Raw genomic sequence first — 13,320 nt, 5'->3', positions numbered from 1 at the left:
TGATCATGGAAACGAAACATCAATTTATATTCTGAATATTTATCTCTTCTTAACATTGGTTAGTTAACGGATCCGCCGTATAACTAACCTAACCATCAAAACAACCACAGTGTCCGCACTAGTAATTTAATTTCAATGGCAGCCTTAAGAACTAGATAAGTTTATTAATCAAGAAAACATAATTGTCCGCAGTCTATGTTTGATTTGATTGAATATTCTTCCTAAGATTAATAACGTAGATCCGCCACAATTATTAAACTCAGTTGCTTTACAAGTTCATATACCACAACTCCAGTTTTGATATCAAACTTAACAATAGATTGTCTATAATAATAACTTAGAGTTCGTTCTAGCAATTAAAATAAACAATCATAGAAAAAATAAGCATAGGAGAACAAACATATTCATCATATAAACTGAAAAGAAAAGGTACAATAAATTTCACAGTTCTTGAAATCTGATGATTTCCGTGTTCTTGCAACCAAGAAAAAGTGTTTAGCCTTGTATGTTTGTTGAACAACTAATCAAAAAGAAGGAAGAATGCATAATTTTGAGTTTCTTAGAGGAGGGGGGGTGTTTTTCTCCTCTTGGCTGGCTGCCCCCCTTGTCTTCTCTCATTCCTTTTATATCATAGGAAACCCTAGTCTCTATTTTACAAAATAGTCCTCCTTTAAGTAGACTGTTTACATTTAAGTACTTCAATAACTATTTTTCTAAAAAAGAAGAAATGGCCTTGCATGAAATCTTCAAGCTTTGGCTTAGAGGAGCTAAATTGCTGAAATAAAACTTGGATATCGGTTTAGATGCTTTGGAACATAATTTGGACTCGTTTCTTCACGAAACCTATTTGCCAGCAGAATTCAGTTGTCATATTTGAAAAATCATATCTCCTTCATATGACATTTTTTATGGCTTAAATTTGGAGTGTTTATAGGTATTTGAGTCAGGAATCCAAAAAAATTGAGTTTGCTTCAATTGGACTTCTTTAGCTCCAGATATTCAAGTCGGAATGGCCGAAGGTCAACATTGACAGATTGCAAGATTTGATTTTGAAGGTTGTGATTTCCATGCTCTTCCTTATTTTATTTTCTTGCCATAGATGTCCAAAAAGGTATGGATGGTAGCTTTTTAATGCCTGTAGAATCACTTCATTTCAACCTCTAGAGCTAACGCCCTGCACAAAACATCGACTAAAGGTTAAATCTGTCAATTATCTCCAATTTACTCCTTTTTCATCTTTCATCCAAAAGTGCCTTCAAAACATAAAACAAAGAATATCAAGACATTTTATATATAAAACATAGGCAAAACACTAGTTAAATGTGAATGAAACTATCAACTAATACGGTTGCATCATATTTCTCAACTCTTGATGAAATGCCGACGGAGACATTTCATCGGTAAATCCGTCGGTGGGGTTTTTTAATATATATTTTTTAAAATAACTATTTAGAATAAATAATATAAAATTATAAAATTAATAGTAAAAAAAACCAATTATGCAAATAAAATTTTATTAAACATCAAAACTAAAAAAAATAAAGTTAAATAATATTTATTACAAATTTAATGTGTTTCCAAAAAAATATTAAACTAGAACAATGATGGAGCTGGAGGAGGAAGAGGAGGAGGAGGTTGGTTGTTCTCGGGACCATACGACCAAAAAGAGGAAGCACATGTATCACTCTTCTATGATGTAATGTTCATGATCATTTGGTGGAGTTGTTCATAATTCGTCGAGAGTTGCTCGTATTTTTTGATGAGATGAGTTGTGTGTTATTTATAATTCACCGATAATTGCTTGTATTTTTTGATGAGATGAGTCGTGTGCTACTGCAAGGCCACAAACTCCTTAAATTGAATGCTCGATACTAATTGGGAGCGCTCCTAACGGTTGAAACACTATGGGCCGCCCGCAAGTTATCGGCCATACTGTTGGAGAGCCCGTACACCTGATTTTTATCGGATTCACCGACGATACTACCTCTATCCACAAATCCAGATTGAAATCCGAATGGGTCAAAGTATAGTCTCTATATCTCTGCCTCAACTAGCTATTATATAAGCATGTTTAGGGAACATGGTTTGCATGATATGGAAATAGGGAAAAGTGTTGAAATTATATGGACAATTGTTAAATACTAGGTGGTGGTTTTGATTTTTTTATTCTATTGATAAAAGGATTTTAAAAAAAAATTATCGTTTTCTTTTATATTATTCACAATCACTTTTAATAATCTAAAAAATTGAATGATCGTTGCAACGCTGTATACATGTACGTACAACATAAACAAAAAGTGTGGAAAGCATTGAATAGAGAAGCGCAGAATGTTACAAGGCCTAATTCTTTCTTCATTTGGTCTCTTCATAACTATATAATTGTTGATAAGTCTAAGCAATTATCTCCAAGTTTGAATTCCAGTATTTGAGTCCTATTGTATCTCTGATGTTAACTGTAAAATATATCCTAGAATATCCGTAAACATGTGATTGTATCCTAATAGAAAAGGGAGCCTTTGTAAAGTTGGTTATATATACTATGCTTGTAACAGAGAAAGTAAGCTGAATAAAAGCAATTGAATCCCTTCACGTATTCTGCATATTTCTTTACTTGGTATCAGAGCAAGGTGTAGTATCTTCTCTATATCATCACAACATGAATCCTGAAACCTTATAAACTTTCCCTTCGTACCATGACTATTGACAAAACCGAATCATCCTCCTCTGCACCAGTTATCCATGGTCAATCAGAGAATTCCAGTTTCTCAACTAATGTCATCCTTACTGAAAGCAACTATGATGTCTGGTCTCAAATCATGGAGATGCAGATTGCAGGGTGAGAGAAACTTGACTATCTTATGAATAACACATCTCAGAGACAACCGATCCATCCTATGCTAAATGGTATGCTAAGAATCAGAAGGTTAAAGGATGGTTGTTGACCTCCATGTCACCAGAGATTATGAAACGCTACCTTAGACTGCCTACTGCACATGGGATCTGGAATGCTCTTGCCAAAGCATTCTATGATGGGGCAGATGAATCACAATTATTTGCATTAAATCAACGTGCATTCTCTACCAAACAGGTTGGTCGTCCTATTTCTACCTATTATGGTGATCTGATAGAAATCTTTCAAGAACTAGATCATCGTGCTAAAATTGTCATGAACGACCCTGATGATGTAATTGCCTATAAAAAATCCGTTGAGAGATTGCGGGTACATATATTTCTGAATGGACTCGATGAAGAGTTTGAACAAATTCGTGGTGAGATCCTCAGGAGAGATTCTGTACTAGACCTTGAGGAAACGTATGCCTATGTTCGTCGTGATTCTGTCCGACGAAACACATTGAATGGCGAACCTGGACACTTAGAACCATCTGTTATGGTAGCTCGTCGAATCAAATATCAACGACCAATGAACCTGAAACCAGAGCGAGCATCTGATTCACCGAATCATAATTAGTCAATTGGATCACAAAATCGCAGCTATGAAATAGGAGTTGCACGACCAGAACGCATGTGTACTCACTGTGGTGAAACAGGACACACCAAACTACGATGCTATGAATTGATTGGTTATCCAGAATGGTGGGATTTTTCCAAAGCACCTCGTAAACGAAACTTAAAGACAAATCCTCATGCTTCAGTTGCTGTGGCAGAGCCTAATCATACATCTGTCAACAATCCTGGGAAAGCCTCCTCTTCTATTGCTACTGCTGGGAATGAAGGTAAGGCTCTTCATACCTCCACTTTTGTTAGAAATAGTGAATGAATAATTGATTCAGGTGCCACAAATCACATGACCTTTAACAATAATTGTATCCAGTCCATAAAGCCTTCAAATCAACATATAGTATCCACAACTGATGGTACTCTTTCTTCTGTGTTAGGAGAAGGCACGAAAATTGAATTTAGATTCGGTGCTTGTTGTCCCTTCTCTTAATCATAATCTATTATCTGTTGCTCAAATAACTTGTGCTTTGAAATGTGTTGTGATTTTTTGGCCTAACCTTTGTATATTCAAGGACATTCAAACTCGGAAGACAATTGGTTATGGTACTAGGAGAGGGAAGCTTTACTATCTAGATCTGATTCCGGCAAGCTCAACTCAGTTGGCCCAAGTGTTCTCAGTTAAAACATCTGATAAACATCAGAATTCTGAAATCTGGTTATGGCACAGGCGTTTAGGTCATGCATCCTTTGGATATTTACAGAAATTATTCCCACAGTTATTTTCGCAAGCGATTGTTTCAGACTTTAAATGTGATGTTTGTGAACTTGCTAAAAGTCATCGTGTTTCATTTCCTATTAGTATGAATAAAAGTCCTGCACCTTTTATGGTTATTCACTCTGATGTATGGGGGCCTGCAAATACTGCTTCTCTGAATGGATCACGTTGGTTTGTTTCGTTCATTGATGATCACACTCGTATGACTTGGATTTGTTTAATGAAATCAAAGAGTGAAGTGAGTTCTCTATTCCAGCAATTTCACAAAATGATAGCAACACAGTATCAATCTAACATTCAGGTTATCCGTACTGATAATGGGGGAGAGTTCATCAATCACAGCTTGAAACATTAATTGAATTCACATGGCATTGTTCATCAAACAACTTGCCCTTACACCCCTCAACAAAATGGGGTAGCCGAACGCAAAAATCACCACCTTCTTGAGGTTGTTCGTGCCTCCTTATTTGAAGCCAACATGCCTACCAGTTACTGGGGAGAAGCTGTCACTGCTGGAGCCTACATCATTAACCGTGTACCTTCTAGTTCTCTGCAATTTCAAACTCCTTTTGAGGTTCTTCATTGCATTGTCAACGCTCCTACTATGCCAAATTTACCTCCTAAAGTTTTTGGATGTGTAGCCTTTGTGCATCTTCACAAAGGCTGGTGAACTAAGCTGGAACCTCGGGCACTTAAATGTGTGTTTGTTGGCTATGCCCTGCATCAAAAAGGCTATCGATGTTATCACCCTCCTTCTCATAAACTTTATGTTACTCTTGATGTGGTCTTCCATGAAACTACTATGTATTATTCTACTGGCTCAACTCAATGGGATGCTGGCGACAAAGTGCAAACATCAACTAATCCTGCAGAATCAGCTAATCCTGTAGACAATTTGGATGTCATTGCACAAGGTAACCGATTGGATGACTTGGAAACTAGCAATGAATATCCGGGTGATGAGAACATTAGGGATCACCAGGATAGGGAGGAGTATACCAGTGATGCAAGTTATGGTAGTGATGGTCCAGAAATTGAAATCGTTGATAATAATGAAGATAACTTGGAGGTGCCGATAGTTTCCCATAATGTACCAGTTAACCAATTGTCTTCCCCGGTTGATTCCATACTTGAGTCTCATGAGAGTCTTCCATTTGAACCTCTAAAAGAACTACCTAATCGAGTCACAAGAGGTAAACCCAAGGTGAACTATGAACCGGTCCTTCATTCTAAAGTTAAATATCCTATGAATGACTATGTATCCTACCATAGACTGTCACAAGAAAAAATGGCATTTGTACATCAATTATCTGTTGTATCTATTCCTAACAATGTGCAGGAAGCCTTGGATGATTCTAGATGGAGGGAGGCAATGAATGAAGAAATGAGAGCCCTTCAAAAGAACTCAACATGGGACGTTGTTGACTTGCCGAAAGGGAAAATACTTGTTGGCTGTAGATGGGTCTTCACCATTAAATACAAAGCAGATGGAACTATTGAACGGTACAAAGCAAGACTTGTCACCAAGGGATATACTCAAACATATGGAATCGATTATATGGAGACCTTTTCACCAGTGGCCAAAATTAATACTGTTCGTATTCTACTATCTCTAGCAGTAAATCTCGATTGGCCTCTACATCAGTTTGATGTAAAGAATGCATTTCTACACGGAACTCTCCAGGAAGAAGTGTATATGGAATTGCCTCCTAGCTGTAAATAGCAAGCTGAAGGTAATAAACAGGTCTGCAAGTTGAGAAAATCCCTATATGGTTTGAAGCAGTCTCCTAGAGCGTGGTTTGGAAGGTTCACAAATTTTATGAAGACAGTTGGTTACACACAAAGTAACTCAAATCACACTTTATTCTTAAAGCATAGCGAAAAACAAATCACAGCTCTCATTGTGTACGTTGATGATATGATAGTGACTGGAAATGATCCTGCAGAAAGGAAAAGACTACAACAGCATCTTGCCCGTGAATTTGAGATGAAAGATCTTTGAGAATTGAAGTATTTCCTTGGAATTGAAGTGTCAAGATAAAAGAAAGGTATTTTTCTATCACAAAGAAAATATGCCTTAGACTTACTGAGTGAAACTGGTATGACAGCATGCAGTCCAGCTAGCACTCCTATGGAAGAAAACCTGAAACTACATGGTGATTCAAATCAAGTTCCTACTAACAAGGAACGCTATCAAAGGCTGGTTGGAAGATTAATGTATCTTGCACATACTCGACCCGATTTAACTTATGCATTGAGTGTGGTCAGTCAATTTATGCACTTCCCAAGCGAAGAACATATGAATGCTGTCATCCGAATCTTACGCTACTTAAAGTCATCTCCAGGAAAAGGAATTTTATTCATGAAAGGACACAATTTGGATATTCACGGCTATACAAATGCTGATTGGGATGGGTCGATTCAAGATCGACGTTCTACATCAGGCTATTTCACGTTTGTAGGAGGAAACTTGGTTACATGGTGAAGTAAAAAACAAGAGGTAGTTTCTAGATCCAGTGCTGAAGCTGAATATAGAGGAATGGCTAAAGCTCTATGTGAATTGTTGTGGATTAGAAATCTGATGCTAGACTTACAGATCAAGCCAGTCAACCCTATGAAGTTATACTGTGATAACAAGGCCGCATGTGATATTGCTCATAATCCTGTCCAACATGATCGCACAAAACATGTTGAAGTTGATAGGCATTTTATCAAAGAGAAACTGGAAGAAAAATTAATTGAAGTTCCTCATATTCGATCTCAAGATCAGCTTGCTGATGTGCTAACCAAGGCACTGTCAAACCAAGCGTTTAATGACTGTCTCAACAAACTAGGGATGAGCGATATCTACGCACCAACTTGAGGGGGAGTGTTGATAAGTCTAAGCAATTATCTCCAAGTTGGAATTCCAGTATTTGAGTCCTATTGTATCTCTGATGTTAGCTGTAAAATATATCCTAGAATCTCCGTAAACATGTGATTGTATCCTAATAGAAAAGGGAGCCTTTGTAAAGTTGGTTATATATAATGTGCTTGTAACAGAGAAAGTAAGCTGAATAAAAGCAATTGAATCCCTTCACGTATTCTGCATATTTCTTTACTATAACTTCCAATCCTCTTTTCCCTCTCTAATTATTTTCCACTTTGCCACTCTTACACCTTCCATCTTTCACTCTCTGTTTTCTTTCCCATTACTTTTGAGTTTGTTTTTTCTCCCGTTTCTCTGGATCAAGGACTCGTAGCGGTAAAGTTTCAAGGATGTTTCAAGTTCGACTGTGAAGAAAGATGACTTTCAGTGGAGAAAGTTCAAAGAAAATGATATCTTATGGCACCCCTCCTCCTCTCATGGAGCTCATGCATCACGAAATGAAACATCAGAGAATTCTGGGAATTTCAGCTTATATTAATTTGATGGATTAATAAAATTTTTTAGGTGCTCATACAAAGAAATTAAAAACTATGAAACATTCTTAACCATCAAATCAAGCAACCTCTCGAGATTGATTTGTTTTAAAGTGAGAATATTGCTAGCATTGAACATGTTTTGATAGAAGTAGACGCATTTTGTAAGTCTTCTAGAAACTTGAATTCGTGTTTCTAATTTATTTATTAAAATTTATTATTCTATTTTTAGTGAATTTATACGTTAATTAATCAAGATTAAGAAAAGAACATAAATGATTAAAATTGGAAACATATAGCATAATTGTGTTTGATGATTATTTTTAAAAATTCAAAAATTCAAAAATTATGATTAGTTTTTACATGAGAGTAACATCAAATTCAAAATCAAGATCGCTTCTTTCTTGAAGGACCTTTTTCCAGAAGTTCTGCACAAACGCCATGTTAGGAATCGAGTGCCCATAAAGGCCTTCCATGCCTATTGACAACAAATGTTTGTTGTCAATGGATTTAACATAGGGTGTCATCTCTTGAACTCATTAGCAGATAATATTATAATTAAGCCGATGGCTACCTGTACTTATTCATGGTTGCTAACATTGTTTCTGACATTTACAGTCTTTCCTGAGGAGTCAACCTGGCAGCGTGGTTCATTCACTAATTCCCATTCTATGATTGTTGGCTCATCCCGATAAGAAACTCTAGTGATTGTGTTGATCCCTATGAACACTCTCTGTGTGAAAAAAAAGGAGAAACTTTACAGCATTAGCTTGTGGCTGATATTACACTAAATTCATTTAAAAGCATACCATTCATATTGGATATACAAAACAATAGTTAGCATTGTTTAATTTATTTGAGCAATTCCTGGGTAAGTTTTAATGACAAAATTGGATTTTGAATCCATGATTAAAAACATTTCTTAATTGATTAGATATTGAATAAACTATCAGCGTCTAGTATTACCAAAATTCATTTTTCTTGTCATATATTGTATGTAAACAAGTCTTGGGAGATATTGCTTCTTAACAAGTGAAATAACTATTTTTCTCTTTCTCATAGAAAATATTCACTTTTTATATATAGAAATGTTATATAAATAACCAGTTATTTTGTTTAAACTAATAGAACAAGTATATTTTTCATGTTTATGAAAAGAATTTAGTGTTTCTAGAAAATATGACTTGATCATCAGTTATCATTTATTACATCAATTCGGATGAATATTCTTATAATTTATTTATTTATAAACTACTCTCTCCCTCTCTCTCTCTCTCTCTCTCTTTTAATTGAACATTTATGTGAAAAACCCAACTAGTTTTTAAACTACATAATAGAATAGGTCTCACTCGTTACTTCATTATTCTAATTGGGAAAATTGTGATCGCTAGAAACTCAATCCTTGTTTGAAGGCATGAAACTATCATTTTAATTCATTTTGATTCTCTTAAAAGAAAAGCGATTAAAGCAAAAATCATTTTTATCATGTAGACTCTAAAATCTCTACAAGTCTGATTTATGATCCAAGTTCTATTTATGATCCAAGTTCTTTAATACCAAATAAATTAAATTTGTTTGTGTTTGGACTCACATTAAATTAAAAAACTTAGTCCAATTACATTTCATGATTCTTAATTTAATATCCCTCAAGTTAAAGGTATTTTAAGTAGTTTTCATATCAATTTTTTTAAAATATCCTCTAGATAAAGGACATTTGAGGTAAATATGTGGAGACTTGTAACAATGCATAAATATGTAGAGACCTGATGGTGAAACATTTTGCTCGTAAAAGAAGTTGTTATAAACAGGTACACTAAGATTCTAGTTGGAAAACTAGATAGTTGGGACCAATTAAAGTAAGAATCCCTAACACTCTTCTACAACACTCAATAAGTTGTAAGATTACTAGAAGTTGCATGCTCTAAGCCAAAAAAAGGAAGAACTAGTCTTGGACTATATTGTAAAATAGATAAACTTAGTCCGGTTGTAAGGAGAAGATAAGTGAAGCCTCTTTCATAGACATGGGTGTACATCAAATGCAATGGGAGTTTTATATAGTCTTTAAGGGAATATGTCGTTCACTTTTAAACAACTATGACTTGGAAATCCAAATAGCAAAGTATATAAGCTATTTCCTAAGTGATCCTCAGAAACAAAGAAAGAATTTAAGAAAGATATAAAGCATGCAAGATCAAAAGAAGCCATGGTTGTCTCTACGACACCTATAAAGGTTTTTAACTATTATATAATAGGATTCTAATATAGGATGTTGTAATCATTACAGTTACTCATGTATCTATCAAAATAGGATTCTAATATAGGATGTTGTAATCATTACAGTTACTGCAGTGTTCTACTGCCTCTATATAAATAAGAAGGTTGGCTAAGGCACAACCCAACACATTCTATTATTCTCAACTTGGTATCAGAGCAACAAAACCCTAAAATAAATTAAACCTAATTTTCTCATAGCCTCCCAACCTCTCTTTTTTAATGGAACAACCACCACATACATCTTCAAATTCTGCAGCACCAGCAGTCCAGCTTTCTTCTTCTCCGACAGTGCAGCCCTCTTCTCTTGCAGCGCCTCCTCTGCTTTCCTCTACTACGTCACCACCTGGATTCTCCTTTGCCATGGCTGGTGAACGCCTCCTCTTGCAGCCCACGTTTGCTGCCTCTACTGCCGCAAGCATTATCCCTCTTTCTCACACTCATCAAGTCATCTCCCTCAAATTAACAAACACCAATTATTTATATTGGCGTATGCAAATGCTACCTTATCTCCTAGGCCAAGGAGTTTTTGGTTTTGTTGATGGCTCCAACACATGTCCATCAACACATGTTTTTGCCCATGATGGTATCTCTCTTCAGGTAAATCCGCTTTTTCAAACCTGGAAACAACAGGACCAACTCATTCTAAGTGCTCTTCTTTCCTCCCTATCTATGGAAGTTTTGCATCTTGTTGTTGGTTGTCAAAGTTCTTGTTCAGCTTGGGGCACTCTTGAGCGAGCTCTCGCTTCCACCTCCAACTCTCGTATTATGCAACTTCACGGCTCTCTTCAGGATCTTCGACAGGGTGATGAATCAGTAACTCAATTTATGCAAAAAGCGAAGGCCTTATTTGATGAATTGCCCGCTGCTGGTCGGCCAGTTTCACTTGAAGATTTCAATTTATATGTGTTTCGTGGTCTTCGGGGAGAGTTTAAAGACTTAGTTACCAGTCTTATTACCAAGGCTGAACCTTTATCATATGCAGATCTTCACAGTCATCTCCTCACACATGAATTTCTTCACAAATCTTCTGCTTCCATACATGCTCCTCTGCTGCCCACACCCAGCATTCCATCTTCTGCTCTTGTTGCACAGCGCCAGACTTTTGGCAATTTTGGCCGTAGTAGGGGCCGCTTCAATGGTGGCTGGCGTCCCAACCAGTCCAACAGCAGAGGCAATCGATTTGCTGGCTCCAGACCTGATCACCATAGCTTCCAAAACTCCTCCTTCGGTGACAATAGGCAAGGCTCTTGGCAGCGTAATAGGGGCAGAATCCACGTTGTCAACTGTGTCAGAATTTTGGCCATACAGCTCCCCATTGCCCTCAATTCCAGCAACGAGGTTATGGCCAACAACCTACTGCCAACCTGGTGCAGCGCAATCTCTCCTTAACCGGTTCTGTTGATTGGTTTCCAGATACCGGTGCCGATCAACACGTCACACCTGATCTTGCCACCTTGACCGCTTCAGAACCGTACCTTGGTAATGATAATTTGCATGTTGGTGATGGTAAGGGCCTTCCTATATCTCATCTTGGTCATACAAAAATATATACACCACATCGTTCTTTCACCTTATCTAATGTTCTTCATGTTCCTGCAATCACAAAACCTCTGCTCTCTGTTCAGAAATTTTGTCTTGATAATAATATTTATTTTGAATTTCACCCTCGTGTGTTTTATGTCAAGGATTTCAACACCCATGAAGTCCTTCTCTCAGGTCAGAGTAAAGATGGTCTCTATGCCTTGACCAAGTCTTCCGTCACGTCAGTTCCTCAAGCCTATTGGTCTCCCTGCACTTCTGCCTCTGCCGATTTACGGCATCGTCGACTAGGTCATCCTACTTCACGTATCTTTCAATTGTTAATCTCGAAAAATAAGATTATTTGTAACAACAAACGTCTTAATTTTCAATGTCAAAGTTGTCCTTTAGGAAAATCATCGCGTTTGTCTTTAGGACCTACTGGTCACAAAACTTCTGCTCCACTTGAATTAATTTTTAGTGATGTATGGGGCCCTGCTCCTCTTTTTTCTTCAGATGGCTATCGTTATTTTGTTATCTTCGTTGATGCTTATACTAAATATGTATGGTATTATCCTCTAGTTGCCAAGTCTGATGTTTACTCTGTTTTTCATAAATTTCAAACTCTTGTCGAACGTCAATTTTCCTTAAAAATAAAATCTGTTCAAACTGATTGGGGTGGTGAATACCGAAAACTATCCACATTTTTTCAGACCATTGGTATTCATCATCGTTTGATTTGTCCCCACACTCATGAACAAAATGGAACAGTTGAGCGTCGTCATAGGCATATTGTGGAAACAGGTCTTACTCTTTTAGGGCAATGTAAAGCACCTTTTCGATTCTGGAATTATGCTTTTGAAACCTCTGTTTATCTTATAAATCGCATGCCTACTCCTATTCTTGCCCATCGCTCTCCGTTTGATTGTTTATTTCAACGGTCTCCTGATTATCATTTTTTGCGTGCCTTTGGGTGTCTTTGTTTTCCTTTTCTGCGTCCATATAATAATCATAAATTGGATTTTCGTTCCTCTCCATGTGTGTTTTTTGGATATAGTTCCTCGCATCTTGGTTATCGATGTCTTGACATTGCATCTCACTGTATTTATATTTCCCGTCATGTCCGCTTCCATGAACATGTGTTTCCATTTGATAATTCTGAACAGATTGCAAAGGTCTCCACCACAACCCCCACCCCACCCACTACTGTCACCCTCCCAAATTTGCTAAACCACCCATCGCTACCCGCTTTCACTAGCCACCCAAACAGCCCACAACACTCCGCTTTGCCACTCCAAACAGCCACCCGACCACAGCCTCCACCCATCCCTTGGCCATCATCCCATGCTTGTTTATCTAACCCTTATGATGCAGGTTCAGATCGTCAACTAGTCTCCTCTCCTCATGGCCTTGGGGAACTTTCTAGTCCCTCCTCTACTTCGCCCTCCCTGGCTAGCACTCCTGCCGCTTCAGTCTCTACCTCCAGCCCCTCCTCTACTGATAGTCCTATGCTTGAGGCTACTTCTTTATCATCCTCTCCCGCTGGTCTGCAACTTATGGTTGATTTGTCTTCTTATCAGCTGCCACAGGTCTCCTCGCTACAACCATCTTCCCCTGCGTCTCCACTAGCACACAACAGACATCCTATGACTCTTAGACCGCGCCAGCCGAAGACAGCTAATCTAGTTGCTTCCACTGCCGCTACTTCTACCTCCACACGGGTACTGTATTCTCCCTCTTCTGAGCCTTTTGCATTCTCTGATGCTGACCGATATGCAGTTTGGCATAATGCTATGTGTGATGAGATCGCCGCTTTACGCGAAAATCGCACTTGGTCTTTGGTTCCATTTCATCCTTCAATGAACGTTGTTGGCAGTAGATGGGTATATCAG

Source organism: Populus alba, chromosome 13 (assembly GCF_005239225.2).
Source record: "Populus alba chromosome 13, ASM523922v2, whole genome shotgun sequence".
NCBI lineage: Eukaryota > Viridiplantae > Streptophyta > Magnoliopsida > Malpighiales > Salicaceae > Populus > Populus alba.
The sequence above is the reverse complement of the archived record's forward strand: the minus strand, read 5'-3'. Positions refer to the sequence as shown.